Raw genomic sequence first — 24,704 nt, forward strand, 5'->3', positions numbered from 1 at the left:
AAAAAAAAACACCTAAGTTGCAAGTGATTTTAAGCCACAGTCTTTTCAGTTACTTGTTATCTGAGAGTTGGACAATGACTAAAGATGACAGAACTGATGTTTTTGAGTTGTGGTGTTGGTGAAACCTACTGAATATTCCATGGGCTTTGAAAAGAACAAACAAATATTACTTAGAATACTTAGAAAGTGCATCTTTTCTCCTTTGAGGCAATACATATGCCTCACATATGTATTGGACATGGTTTTGAGGAGGACATGATGTGTGGAAAGATGGAGGGTTCACCAAAGAGAGGATGACTCTGATCAAGATGGATTGACACAGTGACCATAATAAGAAGCTCAAGTATACCAGATATATTGAAGATACCACTCATGAGGTCTCTGAATTGTACTTTACTTGATAGCACCTAGCAATCACAACAGATATATTAAAAAAACACAGAAAAATATAAAGGACACAAGAAATGACAAGAGGAATATTAATTAATATAACTCTGATATTGGATTTTCAAAAATCTCAGACTCAGTGAATATGACATATAACAGATAAGGTTACAAGTCATATTACACACACACACACACACACACACACACCACACACGGGCATACAACATGTTGACAACAGTGTTCATAAAAACAAAACAAAACAAAACAAAACCCCAAACAAACAAACAAGACTCCGAGGATTCACAGAATAGAAGTTGGTATAGTTCAGCCATCAGAGGCAACAACAAAGGAAGCATTCACTTATCTATGTCAAGAAAATTGGAAAACAGCTACCTGGCCAACTTATTGGAAGAGTTTCATATGCTTATTAAAAAAAAAAAAAGACTGTCTATTTACATTGGAAAAGTCAGCGATCAGGGACCTCTCCAGAGTACTGAGGAGCAATGACAACATCAGACTGGAGACTAAGGTGCACCTGATCCAGGCTAGTTACTGTCTTTACAATTTGACGCTATGTGTCAGAGAGCTGGACAGTGACCAGAGATGACAGAAAAAGAATTAATATCTTTGAGTTGTGGTGCTGGAAAAGAGTGTTGAATATACCACGGACTGCTCGGAAACAACAAGTTCATCCTTGAGAGGGTGAAACCAGGCTACTCCTTGGAGGCAAGGATTCTGAAGCTTTGTCTGACATGCTTTGGGCATGATACAAGGAAAGATCATTCCTTGGAGAGGAACATCATGTTTGGGAGGGTGGAGGAACAGACAGTGCAAGAGAGGAAGACCCTCGATGAGACAGATTGATTCAGTTAGTGGGGTAGTGGGAGGAGGTGTGTCTGAGACAGTGAGGTTGATACAGGATAGAGCAGGGTTTAGGGCTATTAACATAGGGCCACTATGAGTCGCAAGTGACTCTATGACACATAACAGCAACAATAACATGTATGCTTTATTGAATATGCAAAGGCATTTGTGTGGATTATAAGAAGTTATGGCTAACATTCACAAGAATGGGAAGCCCAAGACATTTAATTGTGCTCATGTGAAACCTATATCTGAACCAGGAAGAAGGTTGTTGTACAAACAGAGCAAGGGAACACTACATAGTTTAAAATTAAGAAAGAAATGTATCAGGGTTGTATTCTCTCTCCAAACCTATTTAAACTGTATGCTGAGCAAATTATTCAAGAAGCTGGACCCTCAGAATCTGAGGCAGACTCATCAATAACGTACATTATGCAGATAATACAACCTGCTTGCTGAAAGCGAGGAGATCTTAAAGCACTTGTTGTGGAAAATCAAAGAATACAGCCTTCAATATGGATTGCATCTCAATGCTAAGAACACAAAGATTCTTACCACTGGAATAATAATAGGTAATATCATGATGGATGGAGAAAAGATTAAAACTGTCAACAACTTCATTTTACTTGCATTCAAACTTACAACCTTGGTACTAGCAGTAAGAATATCAAAAGATATAGAGCACTGAGAAAGTCTGAAGTTAGGGACCTCTCCAAGTTATGGAGGAGTAATTATGTCAATTTAAGGACTAAAGTGTGTCTGATTCAGGTAATGATTTTTCTGATCACTTTCTCCGCATCTGAGAGCTAGACAATTAATAAAGATGACAGAAGAATTGATGCCTTTGAGTTACAGTGTTGGAGAACAGTGCTGAACATCCCATGGATGGCCAAGAGAACAAACAGATATGTCTGAGAGAAGGTACAGCTCATTTGCTCTTTGGAGGCAAGGATGATGAGTTTTCACCTAACATACTTCTGGCATGTTGCTAGGAGAAGCTACTCCTTGGAGAGGGACATGATGTTCAGAAAGGTAGAGGGTCGGTGAAGAAGAGGAAGAAACTCCCTCACGTGGATTGACAACGTGACTGCTGCAACAGCCTCTAATGTATCAGAAGGGTGAGGATGGCACAGGACAGAATAATAGCTGTTGTTCATAGGGTTGATGTGAGTCCTAAATGACTCCATAGTGCCTAACAACAACAACAACAGAATTAAGAAATTACTGAAAACATTGTTAATGTAATACACAAGTAAAATCTCACTGAAATGATTGGAAAAATAAGCACAGCAATACATACAAGGGCTACCAAAAATCCAAACCAGATTCAGAAGAGAATATGGGATGAAGGATATCATCTCTAACATCACATGGTTTAAATTAAAGAATTACAGAAACTTGTTGTTTATGCTTTATTGAATATACAAAGAAAGATATTCAACTGTATGGATGATATTATGTTATGAATAGCATTACAAAGAACAAAAATTGTACAATATTTTGATCATGGAGGACATAGAGTAAGAAGTTGTTGTTGACTTCCTTTGAGTCAAGCACGATGCATAGCGATTCTGTGAACAAAAGGCCTGAAGCCCTTCTACAAACTATAGACATTTACCAAAGTTCATGGAGTTTCCCAAGGCATGTTGTTTAGGAAGTGGATGCCACTCCTGCTTCCAAACCTAGAAGTAGTTGTACAAAAAGATTGGAGGAGGGTGTGAATGGTGAATGGATTAAAATTAGGAAATGTTGCATCAGTGTTGTATTTTTTTACTATGTTTATTCTGTAATCTTTCTGAAAATAGTATATAAATTGAACTACATGAAACAGAATGTGGCATCAAGATTAAGAAAAGATTGACTAACAACCTGACATATGTAGATGATAAAATCTTGCTTGTGGAAAAGGAATAGGTCAGGAAATATTTGCTAGTGATGGTTAAAGACTATAGCTTTCTATATAGAGTATGCCTCAACATAAAGAAAACGAAACCTCTCACATTTGTACAAATAAGCAGTACATAATAAACAGAGAAAATAGTAAATTTGCTGAAGTTTTCATTTCAACGTCAAGGGCTGAAGCGTTCAAATAATTAAGCAATGTATAACATTGATCAGATCTGCTGAAAAAGATTGTTAAACAACCTTGATGAAATTTTGAGCACTCAAAATTAAGTAAATAAAAAATAAGGTTCACATTACACCAATCCATGATATTTTTCTGTGTGAAGTCTGAATGATGAAGAAGATAAAAAAAATAATGATGCCTTTGAATTATAGTGTGTGCAAAAAATATTGACTGTTTCATTGTTGTTATGTGCCATGGAGTTGCCTGCAATTCTATGTACAACAGCCCTAAACCCTGCTCTATCCGTGCTAATCTTACTATCTCAGACACACCTATCTCCATTACCTCAGTGACTGAATCAATCCATCTCATCTAGGGTCTTCCTCTCCTGTGCTGTCCCTCCACCCTCTGAATCAATCCATCTCATCTAGGGTCTTCCTCTCCTGTGCTGTCCCTCCACCCTCCCAAGCATGACGTTCCTCTCCAAGGATTGATCCCACCTTGCAACATGCCTAAAGTATGTCAAACGAAGCTTCAGAATCCTTGCCTCCAAGGAACAGCCTGGTTTCAGCCTCTCCAGGACAAACTTGTTTATTCTCCTAGCAGTCCATGGTATAGTCAATACTCTTCTCCAGCACCACAGTTCAAAGGCATAAACTCTCCTTCTATCATCCCTAGTCATTGTCCAGCTCTCTGATGCATAGCAAGTAATTGCAAAGACCATGACTTGTATCAGGCACACCTTAGTCTCCAGACGGACATTGTTGCTCTTCAGTACTTTGGAGAGGTCCTTAATAGCAGACTTTCCCATCGCAATATGCCTTTTAGTTTCCTGGCCGCTGGTATCAAGGAGTGTTGCTGGTAAAATACTAGGTCTAGGAAAAGCAGGAAGAATATCAATAAGATGGTTAGATGTAACGAGTACAGTAATAGACTCTAGCATAACAATTGTGAAGATAGTTCAGAACTTGTGTTTTGTGTTATTTTGCATAGAATCAATATGAGTCAGAGATTTGACAAACACCTCACAACAACTAAAATGATGATTGAAATTTCTGAGTTTCTTGCAAGTAAATCCTACAAAAATGTACTAGCTTCCTGTCTTAGAAAGGTAGCACCATTGTCATACGAATACAAATGAATTATGTTAACAAATAGAAATGTATTCTATAAAGGTTAGAAGGCAGGAAGTCTGACTTCAGTCTAGGAGAATGCTTCCTCTTTGTTAGCTCTGGGAGAAGGGTCTTGTCTCCTATCCATATCTGTAGACAGGGAATTTCTTGGACATCAATGTGTCTTGATAACAGTCTTCTTTTTAACTTTGAAGGTTTCCAGCTCAGGGACTCAAGGTCCAAAGGACAAGTTCCAGTCCTGGTTCTTTTTAGGTTCCTCTGATACCTGTTGACATATGTCGCTTATCTTATTTCTCAAAAGATTGATTCAATGTAAAACTGAGACACATAGGCTTTATCCTATCTCATTAACATAAATTCCAGTAATTCTATTTCATTAACTTTATAGAAGTTGGGATTTACAACAAAGAGGATCATTGATTAAGGTCACAAGTTAGAAAATAATTACAAATAATGGAACATCATAGCCTAGTCAATATGTCATATATTTTGGGAGTTGATATAATTTAATCCCTGCTGTTGTTGTTATGTGCCTTTGAATGAACTAAGACTCACAGTGACCCTACGAACAATAGCTCTGAACCCTGCTCTATTCTGAGCCAATTCCACTGTCTGTGACATTACCTATCCCTATTACTCCACTTATTGTGTCAATCCATCTCATTCACACTCTGCCTCTTCTGTGCAATCCCTCAACCCTTCCAAGCATGATATCCTTCTCCAAAGACTGCTCCCTTCTGGCTACATGCCCAAAATATGTGAGATAGACTCTCAAAATGTTTGCCTCCAAAGAACAGCCTCGCTTCACCCCCTCCAGGACAGACCTGTAAGTTCTCTTGGCAGTCCATGGTATGCTCAATACTCTTGTCTAGCACCCCAACCCAAAGGCAACAATTCTTCTTCTTCCATCCTTGGTCATTGTCAATCTCCATGATGCATAGCAAGTAGTTGTGATGACTATAGCCTAGATCTGGTGCACCTTAGTCTCTAGATTGACATCGTTGCTCTCAGCACTCTGGAGAGGTCTCTGACAGCAGATTTTCCTAACGCAATTAATCTTTTGAATTCCTGATGGATGGTGGCCAAGAGTATTGATTGTGGAATAGAGAAAGCTGAAATTGTTAACAATATTAATCTCTTCTCCATCTATCACAAGGTTGCCAATTGGCCCACTGTTAAGAATTTGTTTTCTTGATGTTGAGCTTAAATCCATATTAAAGACCACAGTCCTTGACCTTGTGTAGCAAATACTTCAGGACCTGCTTTCAGCAAGTAAGGTTGTGTCATTTCCATAACGTAGGGTTTTTTTTATGAGTCTTCCTCCAATCCTGATGCCCATTTCTCCTCATAAAGTCCAATCTCTCAAATGATCTGTTACTCATACAAATTGTAAAGATATGAAAACAAGACACATCTCTGACACACTTCTTTTCGGATTTTGAACCATGTAGTGTTCCTTGCTCTGTGCTAAGGACTACTTCCTGGTCCAAGTATAGGTTTTGTATGAGCACAATCAAGTGCTCTGGGATTCCCATTCTTCTCAATGTTAACCACAATTTTTTTGTGATTCATGCAGTCAAATGCTTTTGTGTAGTTAATGGAATGCAAATAAACATTCCTCTAGTACTCTCTGCTTTTGGCCAAGATTCATCTTACATTGTCAATGTATTGTTCCAGTGGCTTTTGGATAATCTTCAGCAGGATTTTACATGTGTGTGCTATAATGATATTGTTTAATATTCTCCACACTCCATCAGGACACCTTTTTTGTGAATGTGAATAAATACAAATCTCTTCCAGTCACCTGGCAAGGTAAATATCCTACAAATTTCTTGGCACAGCCCAGCGAGCACTTCCAGGGTTGCATCTGTTTACTGAAATGCATCAGTTGATATTCCATTAATTTCATTTAATCCCTAGGACTCCCTAAAACTATTCTAGCTCACTCCACTTTTAATTTCCACCAACTTGCCAAAGTTATCACAAAGGATTTATCCCTTTTACTAATGCCAATGACTTATACTTAACTTTAGCTGTGATTTACTGCATGTTCCTGTCTCTCCAAATTGCAACATGGTGACTTGTTCTCTGAAAAGTCATTGTTTCTTCTTTTTCTTAGTTTGCTCAACTTTTTAACACATTGTAAGGAAAGCAGTGATGAGTTTCAAACATTTTCTATGTGTGCGCTGACACCAGAAGTCATAAAGCTTTTCTTTTTTTTTTTTCAATGCCAGAGTAATTTAGGGGAGCTTGGCAACCTAGTGGTAAGAAGGTGTGCTGCAACCCCAAAGACACATGATTTAATCCACCAGCTGAAGGAGAAGGATCGGCAATCTCTTCCTGTGTAAACTATTGCCTCTGAAAACCCACTGAGGGGTCCGCTCTGAGTTAATTCTAACTGGAGAGCAAACTATAAAGTAATTTGATGTATATACTTACCAGTTTGACAACTGGAATGGCAATAACTACATCCCTATATGAGAAGGAAAAACACAAAACAAAATATAACTTGTAGGCCCTGAGAAATAGCAAGCAGAGAAGGAAGAAGAGAATCCTGCCAAGGCAATCTGCAGAATCAATGCAATCCCAATATAGATATCAAATTCGTTCTTTAAGAGATACCAAAGTAATTTCCAGTTGTATATGGAATTGAAAGAGACCCTAAATAAGCAAAGCTGTCCTGAAAACCAAAAATAAAATGGAAGCACCTCACTCTTTGATTTTAAAACCTACTGCACAGCTGTAATAATAAAAATAGAATGGTACTGGTAAAATGACAGACACGGAGATCGATGGAATAGAATCAAGAACCCAGAAATCAATCCATCTATCTATGATGAACTGATATTTGACAAGGAAACAAAACTTATCAAATGGAAAAATGACAGCCTTTTTAACAAATGGTGCTTTCAAACTGGGTATCGACATACAGAAACAGAATCCATGTCTCACATTAAATTATTCACAAAAACCAAATCAGAGTGTTTCAGAGACCTAGGGGTAAAACTCAAACTATAAAGATCATAAGAGAAAAAGAAGAATTGACCACAAATGAGATGGATTGATTCAGTACCCGGGGTGATGAGAGTTGGTGTATCAGAGTTAGTAAGTCTGACTCAGGAAAAGGAAGGGTTCAGAGCTGCTGTACATAGGGTGCAGGTGACTCAGTGCACATAAAAACAATGACATATTATGACAGGTTTAGAAGCAGGAGTGGCATCTACTTCCTAAATAGCATGCCTCCAGAAACTCTATGAACTTTGATAAATACTGACAGTTGTAGAGGGGCTTCAGGCCTTTTATTTATGAGGTCGCTATGAGTCATGCTCGACTTGAAGGCAATCAACAGGAACAACAGTAGCCTAATGTGTAAGTAGGATTTTCAACATAGCAAAAACTGTGCAACTTGGAGAAGATAAAAATCTTTAAATGGGAACTTTTAAAAATCCCTGTGTGTATCAAAATTCTTCCCCAATTGGGTGAAAAGAAATACCAAGAATGGGCAGAAATGTTTGACAACGACCTTTCAAGTAAAGGTCTCAATACTAAAGTTTACAAAATATTGCAAGTCATTTACTAGAAAAAGAACAATAGCTCAATAACAAAATGGACAAGAGATATGAAAAGACTCTTTACAAAGGAAGACTTTAGGTTAGGTAACAAACACATGAAGAAGTGTTCAAAATCATTAGCAATCAGAGAGATGAAAATCAAAACAAAAATGAGATACTATCTTCCCCCACTTATTGCTGTTGTTATGTGTTATCCAGTCTCCTATGACTCATAGCAACTGTATGAAAAATGGCTCTGAACCTTTTCCTATGGAGAGTAAATCTCACCATCTTTAACACACCTGGCCCCATTGCCAGTCACTATGTCAATTCACTTCATCCAGAATCTTCTTCTCCTCCATTGACTCCATACCTTTTCAAACATGATGTCCTTCTCCAAAGACTGGTCATGCCGTAAGTATGTGAAACATTTTCAAAATCCTTTTCTCTAGGAAGCAACCTCATTTCAACCTCTTCAGGACAGAGTATGTTCAATACTCTTCACCAACACCACAAGTCAAAGACATCAACTCTTCTATCATCCTTAGTCATGGTCTAGCTCTCAGATGCATAGCAAGCAAATGAGAAGGCTGTAACAGGTGCATCTTACTCTCCAGACTGGCATCTTTGCTCTTAAGCACTTTGGAGAGGTCCAGTAGACTTTCCCAAAGAAACTCATCCTTTGATTTCCTGATTGTTGGTACCAACAGTGTTGATTGTGGATCCAAACAAGATGAAATTATAAACATTCTTAATCTCTTCTGTATCTATCATGATACTACTGTCAATTAGTCTGGGGATGAGAATATTTTTTTCTTGATGTTGAGATGCAAGTCATATTGACGATTAGTCCTAACCTTCTGCAGCAAATGTTTCAAGTCCTCCTGAATTTTGGTGAGCAAGGTTGTATCAGCTACGTAATGCAAGTTGTTGATGAATTATCTTCCAATCCTCATGCCACACTTTTTTTATAAAGTCCAAATTTCTGAACGACTTCTAGGACAACAAGCAATAGATTTTGAAGAGGATATGGAGAGACTGGAATTCTTAAGTGTTGCTAGGGGGATTGTAAAGTGGCACCATCACTCTAGAAGTCAGTTTGGCATAAATGGTACCATTACTCTAGAAGTCAGTTTGGCATTAATAGTACCATTACTCTAGAAGTTAGGCTGGCTCAGGAAGCTGAACATAAAAATTCTATATGACTCTCCTAGGAATATATCTCAAAAAAATCAGACCCAAGACATGATCAGATATATGTATACTTATGTTAATACCAGCGTTATTCATATAACCTAGAAAATGGAAACAGCCCAAGTGCCCATAATTGGATTGAGAATTTATGGTGCACCACACAATGAACTACTACTAGAAAATAATGTTTTCCTAAATTCTTGTATAACATAGGAGAGACTAAAGTGTATTATGCTGAAATACTCAGTCACATAAGGAATAATATGGCATACGGCCACTATTGTGAAAACTGAAAGATAACTGAGTAAGATATGTTTAAATATTCAAAAAGGAAAGGGGAAAATTACTAAGATAGCAGAGGTTAATGGTGAACGTGGGGTGAAGGAACAGGAACAGCAATAATAATTAATTATATAAAAGACAATGTACATGAATGATTGTACAAAACACATGTATATAAATAATTTTAAGCAAAACAAAAACAATCACATTATTGTATGGTAGTGAAAAAAACTACATTAAAATTATAAATAAAAAAGGACAATTACTGCAATTGTTGTCAATTAATCGTACATTTAGGCTGTTAGATAGAAAAAGAGTTGAGGGCAAGAAAGAAAAAGCTGGTCCCAAGAAATGAACAGGCTTTTATTTCATGGCCTGAGAGGGATGTCAAGTGACCATGAGCAGAGAAAATAAAAATGGCATGCAGGCTGTTAGGGAAAGTTCCTTCCTATAGGAGTCCTGGGGAAGACTAGGGAAGATAGTATTTCTCAGAATTTGGAGTGCTAATTAACTTGTGTTTTGGGCTTTTGTGATCAGGCTCAGAGACTTACTAGGATTCATTGTCTTTTCTGGTCTTTGATCTGGTCAGCTTAGATGTTATCTTAGAGGTTTCTCAGGAAGTGATCAGAGTGTGTGTGTGTGTGTGTGTGTGTGTGTGTGTGTGTGTGTGTGTGTGTGTTAACTGCTATAGTCTTCCTCCATTCCAGAATTTAAAGAAATATAATGTATAATGGTTAGAAGCAAAGTTATCTCCTGTTGCTTCCTGCTGTATTTGGGCAATGTTGGGGGCTGATGTCTGTTTTGTGTAAGGTCTGAAGGAGGAGCATTGTTTTCACATGTTCATGGGCAGTTGCAGGAGATGACGGTGAGGTGGTCTATTAAAAATTTCTGAAAGAAATTTATAAAACAGGGAAAAAAATAAAAAAATAAGAATGACTAGAAATGAAGTTAGGATGGGTAGGACCCAAGAGGGAATTCTTGGTTACCACTAGGTCCTGGATTGCCTATTTTCAGCTTTAGTTCACAGAAACAATAGCTATATCTGTGAAACAGGCAGAGACCATGTTTTTATATAGTTAAAAGATTAAATCTCTTGTGTTGCTGTAGTCAACTTGGTCTTGGACTATAATAAGCTTAGTTGTAATATTGTCTAGTGACTTTTGGAGAGTATTTTTGAGAGATGCTGGAATTTCCAAGATGTCTTAGAGACCTGCAGTGTTAGTATTAGCTTCTGTTCATTCTTAGGCTGGATACTAAAGGGAACAGTCTTGTTATGGCTTGTGTTTGAGATGCTTGGTTAGAGTATTGTGCCACAATTGTGAGTCCCCTAAAGGACACCAGGGAGCCTAAATCGATGCAAGAACATGAGGGATTTTATTACAGGGACTCGACAAACACACCGATGAAGCTGCCACATGGCAGAGCCCCCAGCACTTCGAGACAAGGGTTTTTATTGGTGCTGGGAGTGGCAAAGACTGAGTGAGGGGCGGGGAGATACAAGAGGATTGGAACTTGTGAGGTAGGATGGAGGCGGTGCATGGTGATTGGCTAATTTGTAAAAGAGCAGGCTCATTAGCAAGGGCACAAAATATTTGGTGTACTCTGATTGGAGTAAGGTTCATACAGGAGGAGTTAGAGTTACTTCTTTGTTGCTGAGGTCCTTTCAGGAAGTAAACTAGAGAAAAACAAGGACAAAGACTTAAGATGGCGGCCAGACCAGAGATATATGCAGTGTACAAAAACTTAGCTAACAATTCAATGCTTAACTCTAATATACAAAACTTAATAGCACTTGAAACGTAACTCTAACAAGAGGGATAGGAATTAGTTCAGAGTTGGCTTGGTCGGCAGGAAGGAGTAGATGCTGTTTCCACAGGCAAAGAAGAAGAGACTGCTTCTTGCTTCTGGGCATCTTTAGAAGTTGACTTTGAAGAAAAGCTGAATATGGTCTGCATTGATTTTCTGTTTGTATGACCTGAAAAATGTATCTAAATATTCTAGAGGTAGGAGTTGAAGAAAGAGACAAATAGGACAGTTTGTAACAGCCTGCAGCGCCAATCTTGATGGGAGTAGGACATTTTTAGAAAAAGATTTTTTTTTTTATTTGTGGGTTCCCTATTTGGAAATAGCTCACACTCAGGCTGCTTCTTGCTGAACAGGGGCACTGAGATGAAGGGGATCCCACTTTAACTCTTTATTGGTGGTCTTGAGTTGAAGCTGCATGTCTTCTTGTTCAGTTAGTAGATATTTTCATGGCATTTCTCTGCCTTCTGGACTAAAGATATTTGTAAGGGTGAATTTAGAGGGATTGGCTGGCTTAACTTCCAGGCTCCATCTACTTTCATTCCCTTAGCTGGCCGTCTTATTTTTGGAACAGGGCTCAGGGTTCAGATTCTGGAACAAAACTCACTGCTCAGGTTATCTATGAAAGGAAGAAAACCTAGAGAGAACAAACTTGTGAGTTACAAAGAGAAAGGCATTCGGAGGTGTTACTTACTGATGTAACTAGAGCAGGAGATGGTAGAAAGTGGTGTAGATAAAATTTCTCATGCATAATTTTATGGGCTTAATTTAAGCCTACTTCTGGTGCTGCTTTAATTCAGAGCAAAACTAAAGCAACCCCTGATGATTATACTAGAGATATGTTTCCTGGCATTGTCACTCTGAAGGCTTTCAGAAACTCAAATTTAATCTATTACCTTTTCAGATTATTTCTTATGATCTTGCCAGGCATGGCCTACAAGAGACTCTGTCTGTCTTTCATATTTTCCTCCTAATTTCAGGGATGCTCAGGGAATCAAAAGTCAGGTTAATTTTTCAGACAGTAGCTGAGTCTTCTAGGCCAAGGTTTGTGTACTTACAGAAAGCTTGGGGTAGCCTTTCAAAACTAGAAAGGATTTCAATTTGGTTGCTGCAGAATGGCTCCAGTCACCTTCAGGCTTGGAGCTTCTTTTTTCTTTTTGGCCTTAAAGACTGTACTTTTCGTGCTGCCCTTGCCATAGGCTTCTGCCATTTGAATCTTAATTAGGCTTAGTGAAGCAATTGTTTTAGAATAGTCTCTCTGAAGGCAAGTTGCTATTTGTCTCTCCTCTTTGCGATTTTAATAGGAAGAGTTCGAGAATTATTTGAGGCAGAGAAAAGAGAAGCTTTGCATAAGATCTTTGAGAAAATATGGCAATGGTGGGAGAACAGGAGTGGAAGGAGGTGCTGAGAGATCAGAGAGATCTAAGGTGAGGGAGTTTCAATTGGGAAGGGAAAGGGCTTAGGAAGAGTTAAAAGAACTTGCCAAGTACAGCAGTTTTGACAGAAGGACAGAGAGCAGAGAGCAAAGAAGGGGATTTTTGACTATTTGCCATTGCATTAGTAGAAATTGTTGAAGTCTCTGAGAGTGTTGAACTTGACTGTCCCATATTAGGGCTACAGAGAGCTATTATTTAATTGATATTGTGGCTGTGCCTTATTATTGCAACAGAAGATTGTCAAAGGAGCGGAGGAGACAGCCCAGTAGAGTGTACTGAGAAGGCCAGGATTGATGGGCTCCCATGATTGGGGAAGGGTAAGTAATGGGAGGAGAGAGAGAGAGAGAAATTGGTTTATTGCATGGCCTGAGAAAGACACCAAGTGACCTTAAGCAGAAAAAATCAAAATGACATGCAGGCTGTTAGGGGCAGTTCCTTCTTATAGGGGTCCTGGGGAGGACTAGGGAAGATAGTATTTCTCAGATCTGGAGTGCTAATTAACTTGCATTTTGGGCTTTTGTGATCAGGCTCAGAATCTGGCCAACTTAGATGTTATCAGGTTTCTCAGAAGTATCATTTGGGGGGTTGGGGGCAACTGCTATATCCTTCCTCCATAGGTGACTTGACAGCACATAACAACAACAACAGCATAAAAATTTTAAAAATGTACCTTGTAACTTTGTTGAGTTGTCTGTGACTCAGTGACTCATGCACAATAGCTCTGAACTCTCCCGTATCCTGAGCCAACCTCACTGTCTCTGACCCACCTACCCCCTATGACCACAGTTACTGTGTCAATCCATTTCCTCCAGGGTCTTCCTCTCCTGTGCTGCCCCTCTATCCTTCCAAGCATGCAGATTAAAAGAATATGAAAGTAAATTAAAATAAATCAAAATAAGTTTTGCAAGCTAAATCTTCAAAATATATAGAACAAAGACAAAGCAAAACCTTCATAATTTTTTTTCTGGACATATATTTTTTAGAAAAGCCACAAAAAGCTCAAACATGTGTTTTGTTTACACATACATAATGAAGTTTGCAGTTTCAAAGTAAGAAAATGCAAGTAAAATAAGTGGAACAAAGAATGAGAATTTTTTTTCTTTCTCTTTTTTTTGTACAAGTGTGTGCAAGTTTTGGGGGGGTGGAGATTATCTAACCTTCTCCTGAATACAAAAAGATAATCTAGTGTCCAGTGAGTAAGAAGTTGTGCTTCCGATCCAAATGCATGAATCTGCCAGCTACTATTGTGTGGGAGACAGATGGGCAAGTTCCTCCCGTGCATTTGATTTTTTTAAAAATATTTTTTGTTATGATTTTAACAAAAGTTTAGAAAAAAACCTTGAATTTCCATTCAATGTGAACAGGAAATTTTTAAATGAATATAGACAAATATCCAGAAGGAAATTAACACATGCCAAAGACTATCAGAAAGGAAATTCCTTCTTAAAACTACAATGAGAGGCCACTTCATAGGTAAAGATTATGATCAATTGAAATTTTTACACATTATTCATTTGTAAATAGTTTAGGAAACAGTGTGGAAATTCCTTGTAAATCTAAATATGTGGTTTCCCTATAACACAACAGTTTCTTCCCTTCTTTAAATTCTCCAATATTTTCTATTACTATAAAAAATTAAACCCAGACTTTCTATGCTAGTCAGCGAGAAAATTTATGATCTATCTGGTTTAACTCTCCATGTTGTTGTTGATGTTATGTACTGTTGAACAGAGTCTGACTTGTAGAGACTCTATGAACAACAAATCTGAATCCTGTCCTATCTTGTGCCAGCCTTCTCATCCATGAAATACTTGAGCCCATTTCTGCAGTCACTAGGTAAATTAATCTTGTTGGGGGTCTTCTTTTCTTTCGATGATCTCTACCTTTCCTAGCTTGATGACCTATTCCAAGGAATACCCTCTTACAGCAACATACCTGAAGTATGTGAGATGAAACTTCACTTTCCTTGCCTCTAAGATACACTCTGATTTTACTTTTCTAATACGTATCTCTTTGGATTTTGGTGTTTTGTGTTTTTTTTTTCAGTCAGTGGTTATTCACTACTTTTCTCCAACACCACAACTAACTCAGGCATCAATCAATTTGTCTTCTGTCAAGACTTATTCCTTGTCCAGCACTTAGACACATGGTAAATGATTGATTAGAGCATGACTTGAGTCAGGTGCACCTTAGTTTTTAAACTGGCATCATTGCTCTTCAATACTGGTCCCTGACTTTCCCAGTACAATATACCTTTTGATTTCTTGACTGCTGGTGCCAATGATGTTGACTGTGGATTGATGTAAGAAGAAGTCATGGCCAATTTCAATCTTTTCTCCATCTCTCATGTTATTACCTATTGATTGGCCCAATGATTAGGATTTTATTTTCTTAATGATAAGATGCAATCCATATTGAAGGGTGTACTCTTTGATCTTCTGCAACAAGTATTTCAAGTCCTTCTCACATTCTGCAAGCAATGTTGTATCATTTGCATGATGCAAGTTGTTTATAGGTCTTTCTCCTCTCTTGACTGCACATTTTTCTTCTGAGTCCAGCTTTTTAAATTATTTGTTCTATATACGGATTGAACTAGTGAGGAAAATGGTATAACACTGACACACAAGAAAGCTTGATTTTACAACATAGAGTGTTTCCTTGTGTTTTTGTGGATAACAGCTTCTTGGTCTATGTATAGATTTCACATAAGTGTGATAATATTTCTGGGACTTCATTTTTCTCAATGTTAACCATACTTAGTTTCTACAAATCTAACTGGACCTGACCATTATGCTTTAGCCATTCTAGTGTTTTGCTTTTTTGAGGAAACTGTTGATCTATGAATAATTGAACTATTTGGGGTTTAGGTTGGAACTCTCTATAAATTTATAGATTATAGTAGACCAACTAAATTTTGTACTTCAAGAGCCTACATATATCTGGATTTTGTTCCCTGTTGGTATTATGATGAGCTTTAGTGTCAGTAGCCTCTTAAAATGTCATGTGGTGCTAATCATCTCCACATGAGCAATTCTTCCCTTGTGTATAATTGACTGGAGAGATCACCTATTTAAGCAGGAATAAATGATTCATGGCCCACATGCCTTTTAATCAGATACTTCCCAGCACTTGAGTTCACAGCAATAGCAACAAGGAGCGGGAATCCCTACATAAATGGGTTCTCCATGTTCAAATATGTGCTGTCCAAGGGCCTATATTTTACGGGTTTTTTTTAAAAGTATATTTTTTTAAAAAGTATATTTTATTGATTTTCATCTAATAATACCTTTACAGTATGTTTCATTCATATACATTGTATTTTTAAAAATTTTTTATTTTTTATATTTTTTAGAGCATATATAATTTTTCCCCATTCGTTGTTGCACATTTTTCTCCCTACCCATTTTGTTTTTCTCTTTGAAAAGAAAAAAAATTCTTTCATTGTTATACAATCCTCCCCACTGCCCCAAGTACACAGTCCACTTTACTATGCATTTCTTTTTCTGTCATGAAAATAATAACAAATCCTATATTACTTTTAAACAGTTCTCTCCCTCATCTTTTTCAATGCAGTATATATTATCAATCCCCTCTTTTCTTAGGTTCCTCCCAACACTGATGTCAGTTTCATTTTACAGCAGTGGCACTATGCAGTATTTGTCCTTTTTATGACTGAGATATTTCATTCAGCATCTGGAAGGTTTTCCCTTCAACATGAAATTTAAATGGAAATTATTCCAAGGAATACTTACCTCATCATTCTAGAGGAAGTGATCTATTTTCTTACCTTGATTTCTCTTTCATCGTACACTCACATTTCCATGAAAGTATACTATTGAGTTTTGTTGCTTTTGTTTTTATTCTATTTCTTACTATCTGAATCTTTTCTTATTTCTATATTATAAAGTCCATGTAATAGGGCTCTTGTTTACTATGAATTCTCTAAGAGAATTTTCCAAGTGTATAAAAGAGTAAGAAAAGTACAACTGTATGAACCTGGCAAAGTTATTCAAATTTTCTAATCCTCACATTCCTTTACATGAGATAAAAATAGAACTACTTCACAGGACATCTTGATAATAAAGTTGTATAATACATTGAAAGGACCTTATATAATACTTCCTGAAAGTAACCAATGACTTTTTCCTTATGTTAGGTGTAGCAAACACTTCTAGAACTCCCCCAAAAAGGACAAATCTTAAATTTCTTCCATTTACAATTTGGTGATATTTGCACATACATAATATCAACAGCTTCTATTGTCAAGGTCCTATTTTTTTTCTTTTTTTTAAGTATAAAATTTTATACTGGTTTACATAGAAATTTTGTAGACATTGTTTTCCACACTGGATCTTACCCATCAAATTGTGTGATTATGCCCCCTCCCCGTTCTCATCCTTGTGCTCCCCTCCCTTAGATTCTCATAAATGTTTTACTAGTTATCTCTTTCTATAATAATGGTCTTATACAGTATTCATCCTTCTGGAACTGAGTTAGTTCACTTAGTTCACTTGCTCTTTAGTCTCTCTCAAGTAGTAATTTACAAAATTATTACTCTTACATGGTGCGTAGTATTCCGTAGTGTAAATGTACCATAATTTCTCCATCTAATTGATTGTGGTTGGACATAGGGACTCTTTACATGTTCTTACAAGGGTGAATAATTCTATGAACAGTGGTGTGCAAGTCTCCTATTTTTTTTCCTACTTAAAGTTCTAGGAAAGGCCACATACAAGATTATTAGCAAATTTCCAGGATGAAAGGCTCTATGTTTTCATCTGTTGGACTTTTAAAAGACTCTCAGTTCATGTGTTTCACTTGTAGGGCAATCATCTATAGAGTTCACAGTTGTTCTGATTCCTTGAGGCAAACTGGCTATAAACATGTTTGAGTGAAAAATGAAACAAAGAAATAATGAAATTAAAAAAAATTTTTTTTTAAAAAAGGGAGAGAGATTCTCACTTTTCTTGTCAATTCAAGTTATTTGAGGCTTGGTTACAACATGATCCCAAGTATATAGAAATGCAATCTGGAGGTAAGATGTTTACAGAGCAGTTGGTAAAAGCACATAATACACAAAGAGATGAACCACAGTATTATCATGTTCACATTTATTTATGCTGGGCCAGGCGATGCATCAGAGAAGGATGCACCTGACCCACTGTAATACACAGAGAAGTACTTATTAATTAAAATACCAAGATAATATCAGGAGGCTCACATATGTTTCTGCATTCATAGTGCTACGATATCACAGTTTGTACTCTGATCCAGTGAGAAAGAATGAGAGTGAAAAGAGGAAAGAATAAAATATTTTGATCTATTAAATACCTGATAACTAACCTGATATTAAATACCTGATATCAAATGGCACCTAAAAACCAGTTGTTCCAGGAAAAGTTAGTAGATCTATGCTTCATACTACATGAAAAATAAATTACAGAGGAATGAGAGGAGATGCAAGCAGAAGAGTAAAGTCTTTCATAAGCTTCACTGAGGGTAGTAGCTTGAATTAAAGTATTTTATGTAAAGGAGTTTGTGTGGATCACCATTAATTGTAGCTAACACTGAGAAGATTGGAAATCCCAGACACATGATTGTGGTCATATGATACTTATACTTGGACCAGAAAACAATCGTCAGAACAGAGCAAGGAAACATTGCAAGTGATTCAAAATCAGGAAAGCAGTGAGACAGGGATACATTAATTCTGTGTCTATAAGTTTTCAATTTATATGCAGAATAAATCATTTGGTCTTCTGGACTTTATGAGGAAGAGTGTGGGATCAGGATTGGAGGAAGAATTGTCAATAAACTTCATTATGCAAATTATATAATCTTGCTTGCTGAAAGGGAAAAGACTTGAAGAACTTACTACAGAAGGTAAAACACTGTAGTCTTCAATATGAAAATGACGTCAGAAAACCAAAATTCCTCCCAAATGGATCAATGTCAACATTGATGATGGATGGAGAAAGGATTGAGACTGTCAATGACTTCATCTTACTTGGATCCATAATCAATACACTTAGTACTTGCAGTCAGGATATCAGAAGACACATTGGGAGTCTAGTCAAGGACCTTTCTAAATTATTGTTATTGTTGTCATTGTTGGGCACTATTGAGTCAAGCACAACTCTTTGAGACTCCATGAACAAAAGATCTGAACTCTGTTCTATCTTTTGCCATCTTCACACTTCCTGATAAACAAGAACCCATTGCACTAGTCACCATATCTCCTAGTTGAGGATCTTCCTCTCCTTCGCTGATTCTCTGCCCTTCTCAGCACCATGTCCTTCTCCAAGGAATAGCACTTCCTAGCAACATGGCCAACGTATGTGAGATGAAGCCTCATCATTCTTGTTTCCAAAGAGCACTCTACCTACATCCTCTCCAAGACATATCTATTCATTCTCTTGGCCATCCATGGGATTTTTCAGTGTTCTTCTTCAACACCACAGCTCAAAGAATTTATATTATTTTTCTGTCATCTCTATTCCTTATCCAAGTCTTAGATGCATAGCTAGTAATTGGAAAGACTATGGCCTGAATCAGATGCACGTTAGTCTTCAAACTGATATCACTACTTCTCAATAATTTGGAAAGGTCCCCAACTGCAGATTTTCCAAGTGCAACCTTTGCTGGTACCAAAGGTGTTAACTGTGGTTCCAAACAAGATGAAGCTGTTGACAGTATCAATCAATCTCTCCATTCATCATAATGCTGCTTATCTCTCTGGTTGTAAGAATATTTGTTTCCCAGCCATTAAGATGCAATCCATACTGAAGGATGCCTTCCTTGATCTTCTGCAACAAGTGCTTCAAACCCTCTTCACTTTCAGCAAGCAAGGTTGTATCAGTTGCATAACACAAGTTATCGATGAGTCTCCTCCAATCTTGATGCCACACTCCTCCTCATAGTACATATAGACTGAATAGGTGTAGAGAGAGAATACAACCCTGAAGCACTCCCTTCCCAATTCCAAACCATGCAGTGCTCCCCTGCTCTGTTCACACAACAGCCTCCAGATCCAAGTATAGATTCCACATGAGTACAATCAAGTGCTCTGGATTTCCTATTCTTCTCAAAGTCAGCCACCCCTTGTCATGATCCACATGGTCAAATACCTTTGCATAGTAAATAAAGCACAAATAGACATTCTTCCTGTATTCCTTACTTTCAGCCAAGATCCATTTGACATTAGCAATGATATCTCTAGTGCCATGACCTTTTCTAAATCCTGCTTGAACTTTTGGCAATACCCTATCTATGTACTGTTCCAGCTGTTTTTAAAAACCTTCAGCAGTATTTTGCTTGTCTGTATATAGATGACATTGTTCAATAATTTCCACATTAAGTTGGATCACCCTTCTTGGGAATGGAAACAAATCTGTCGGCCAGACAGCTTTCTTCCAAATATCCTGGCATAAACCTGTGAGTGCATCCAAGGCTGCATCTGTTCATTGAAATAAGCTAATTAATATGACATTGATTCCTGTTGCTCTATTTTTTGCCAATGCCTTTATTACAGCTTCTACTTCCTCCTTTTTCCATTGACTCCTGTCCATATGGTACCTCCTGGAATTTTTCAATGTCTATCAATTTTTTTCTGGTGCAGTAACTTGTGTATTCCCTCCACCTTCTTTTGATGCCTACTGGGTCATTCAGTATATTGCCCATAGAATCTTTCAGTATGTCGACATGAGGCTTACATTTGTTTTTCAGTTTTCTCAGCTTGAGAAATGCGGAACGAGTTTTTCCTAAATTATTGAGAAGCAATAATGTCAATTTGAGGACTAAAGCACACTTGATTTAGACCATCGTCTTTTGCTCGGAGATGAACAATCAGAGAAATCAACAACCTGACACATAACTTGTTTTAATTCTCTTTATTTTGAACTATGCAACTTTCCCTTTTCTGTTCAGATAACTAATTCTTGGTCTAGTATAGATTTTGCATAAGTACAATTAAGTGTTCCATACTTCCCAATATTCTTAATACTAGCTATAATTTGCTATACCACACACTATCAAATGTCTTTGTATAATCACTAAAACACAAATAACCACCTTTCTGGGATTATCTGCTTTCAACCAAATTCAGACATTAGCAATGATATGCCTCATACCATACCCTCTTCTAAATTCAACTTGGATTTATGGCAGTTTGCTGTTTATGTACTGTGCCAGATGCTTTTGAAAAGTTCTTCAGTAAAATTTTACTTACTTCCATGTGCCTAATGATATTGTTCAATAATTTCCATGTTTTGGATAACCCTTTCTTGGTACGTGTGGAATGGGAACAGGTACAGAACTCTTACAGTCAGAGGGTCATGTAGTTGTCTTCCAAATTTCTTGGCATAGATTAGTAAGCACATCCAGGGTTGCATCTGTTTGTGAAACATGTTATTTGGTGTTCCATCAATTTCTGGGGATTTATTTTTTTACCAATACCTTCAGCATTTCAAATTTCTTCCTTCATTACCATTGATTATTAATCATATACTACTTCCCAAAATAGTCTGTGTCAAACAATTCTTTTTGGCACAGTGATCTTGTGTATTCCTTCCATCTTTTTTGACACTTCCCAGGTCATTCAAGATTTTGTCCCTAGAAACCTTTAATACTGCAACTCAGACTTGAATTTGCTCTTCAGCTCTTTCTACTAGAGAATAATCCAGTCTACGTTTCCAGTTCTTTACACATTTTTTCTAACTCCAGGTCCTTGCATATTTGTTTTGTCTTCTTAAACTGCTTTTTGAAATCTTCCACTCATTTCTTTTAATTCAGTATTTCTTTGCTTTGCTTTGGCCTTTCTATGTTCAAGTTAAATTTTTAGTCTCTTCTGACATTCATTCTGATCTTTCCCTTTACTTCCTATCTTTGCAATGAATTGTTCCTTTATTTGTAGATTTCATGTATAATGTCCTTAATGTCCACGCACCACTCATCTGATTTTTCATCACTAATGTTCAGTGCTTCAAATCTACTGTAGATGGTTTTAAAATTTAGGTAGAAATAAATTTACAGATATAAGGTCACATTTTGGTTCTTGTGCACTCACTTGTTTTAATTTTCTTCAACTTCAATTTGAATTTGCACCTGAGTAATTGATTATCTGTTCCACAGCCCCTGGCCTTGTTTTGACTGCTAATACTGAACTTCTCCACAGATGTACTCTTCTCCACATATTCACTCTTTATACAGGTGTAGTCAATCTGATTCCTATGGCATGAACCAAGCGAGGTTCATGGGTATAGTCCCAGTAGATGCTTTTTAAATAAATGTATTTACAATGAATAAATCACTGATTATACAAAACTCTTTCTGAAACCCACTTGAGGATCATCTATTTGTCGATTCTAACTCTACAGCAATGAAAGAGAGAGAGAATGTAAGTTTCAATCCAAGGAATTAATCAGGAAAAGCTGCAACCAAACAAGAAAAGAAATGTTGAGAAAGCAAACATTTTAGTATTTCCTCTCCTCTTAGCAAAAGAAAAAAACCAGAGTTACACACAAGCTGACAAATATTTTAGCACATCAACCATGTACCAGTTATCGTGACTAGTATCACAGATAAAAATATAAAAATAAGACATTTAAGCTCTGGGGATCAACATATGTGAATGTACAATTTCAAAATTCTGTGATTTATAGCCTGTCTTTGTCTTTCTCTTTCTATTGATTGAAAGAATGATAAGAGGATCTGAAATTCTTTGAGAGATGAGAAAGGTATTAGGAAGGCATTGATAAAACCACTCCTAGAATTAGAAGGAATTAAAAGAAAGCATAGAATTCAGACTAAACGAAGTTATGGTGTGATTTATTTTGTTCCAGTGTAATTGGCATCCAAGCTTCAGAAAAAATCTCAGTGCTTTGACAGCAGATTAAGTCAGCAGAAACAGAAAAACTAGAGAAAATACTATCTGTAGTTCTCATTTGGTCTAATTGACAACCAGGCACCAATTAGACCAAACAGACTATTCGTGGTGCTTGTGACAGAAAAATGAAGGCAGTTATGAAAAGATGCCAGAGGCATTTGTCATCAACTTGCCTAGGAAATTTTTCTAGACATCCTCTTCAAATAATATTTGAAATGAGTAAGCAGTACTGAATGAAAAAAAAAAAAAACAACCAAAAACACACACACACCAGGAATAGGTTGAGTTCTAAATTATGAGATCAAATTTGTACAAAATATATTATTTTAGCCCTGGGATTCACATTTTATTTTATCTTCTATGAGATAATTTGTTGAGATCTTGTAAGAAAAGATGTATCTTTTGTTGAAAAATTATTTTATTAATATTTTGTTTCTTATTATGTGTTATGCAATACATTAGCAAATTATGATATTGAAAATGACTCAAATATGATACAGGTTTATCCACCTCTTTGATGGCTTTCAGATATTTAGCGAAGACAACCCTTAATAAAATTGTAAGGGAATCTAATAGCAGACATGTTATATAGAAAATTGTTAATATGCTCATATCAGAGTTTTTCAAATGAGTTTTGAGTGCATGTCAGAGATAGACCTTTACACATTCTCTTAGATATTACCATTGTTTTGTTGTTATGGACAACTGAGTTAAAATTGATCCACACAGTCTTCCTGATTTTAAATCATGCAGTGTCTCCTTGCTCAATTTGGACAAATGCCTTTAGACAGTCAATAAAACACAGACATCTCATATTCTGTTTTCAGCCAAGATCCATCTGATATCAACCTTAACATTCATGATATCACAATTCCAAGATGTAAATTCTTCTCCTGCCATTCTTAGTCATTGTCCAGCTTTCAGATGCATACCAAGTGAATGAAAAGACTTTGGCCTGAATCAGAAGCAGCTCACCTTAGTACTCAAACTGACAATATGCAGTAGATTATTATTATTATTCACATGAAAATATAAATGTAGTGGAATTTTAAACTTAAAAGGAATATTTGCAAGTGTAAATAAATTATATACTAACAATATAAAAACAGTTGATCCAAACTTACCCTGTAGTAGGTTTTCAGAGGCAGTATAAGGCTTGGAACAGAGGTAATTCGTGGTTGCTGTGATACTAAACACTGTGACACTGATGTGTCAAATGTGATAATGATTACCCATGGTGGACAGTGTTTGGTGGAGCTCCCAAATTAAAACAGGCTTGGAAGCAGAAGTGGCATCCACGTCTGAAATAGCTTGCTTCCAGAAACCCTATGAATTTGGAGAAAGGATGAAAGGTAAACAAGTGTTCAGGTCTTTCATTCATAGAGTTGCTATGAGTAATCAATGACTTAACAGCTCTTAACAAAAATAGCAACGAAAGGTTTGGTACAAGGGTATACATCCTACACCTGTGGAATAGATGGTGGATTGAACAATGTACTTTACGTTGGTAGTACAATTATTTAACACTGAGCCACCAGTGTGGATAATAACCTAAGTGAGGAAAAGGTAATATTTTCCATAACATTTATCTCATTGGATATTGTCAAGACTTACTCTACTCTCGTGACTTTGTAGAACAACACATTCTACTAAGCCAGGAATATGGGAGGGGTTTTCTAAATGGATGTGGACTCAGTCAATCTAAAGCAGAACAAGATGTGTCAATCTGAATGTTTACCAAACATTTCTGTCCAATCCTTTATTTACTGATAAAAATTTTTCAAGATTTAACCTGTCTTGAGTGGGCAAGGACATTTACCAATAATTGTTGTTGTTGTTGTTATGTGCCATTGAATAGCTTGCGACTCATAGCGACCCTATATACATCAGCTCTAAACTCTGCTCTGTCTTGTGACAATTTTATTGTCTCCGACACACTCATCTCGATTGCCCCAGTCACCGAATCAATTCACCTCCCAGAGGGCCTTCTGCTCCTGCACCTGCCCTCCACCGTCCCAAGCATGATGTCCCTCCCCAAGGACCGGTCTCTCCTTACAACATGACCAAAATATGTCAGACAAAGCCTCAGAATCCTTGCCTCCA

General features: G+C 37.0%; 1 pseudogene; it reads right to left on the reverse strand.

Moving 5' to 3' along the window:
• LOC102843338 overlaps positions 1-16,522 on the reverse strand; it is a 93,769-nt pseudogene extending 77,247 nt beyond the window's left edge.
• Positions 16,523-24,704: the final 8,182 nt, after the last annotated feature.

The sequence above is a fragment of the Elephantulus edwardii genome, unplaced genomic scaffold (genome assembly GCF_000299155.1).
Source record: "Elephantulus edwardii isolate Elephantulus edwardi_28Jun2011 unplaced genomic scaffold, EleEdw1.0 scaffold00019, whole genome shotgun sequence".
Taxonomy (NCBI): Eukaryota; Metazoa; Chordata; class Mammalia; order Macroscelidea; family Macroscelididae; genus Elephantulus; species Elephantulus edwardii.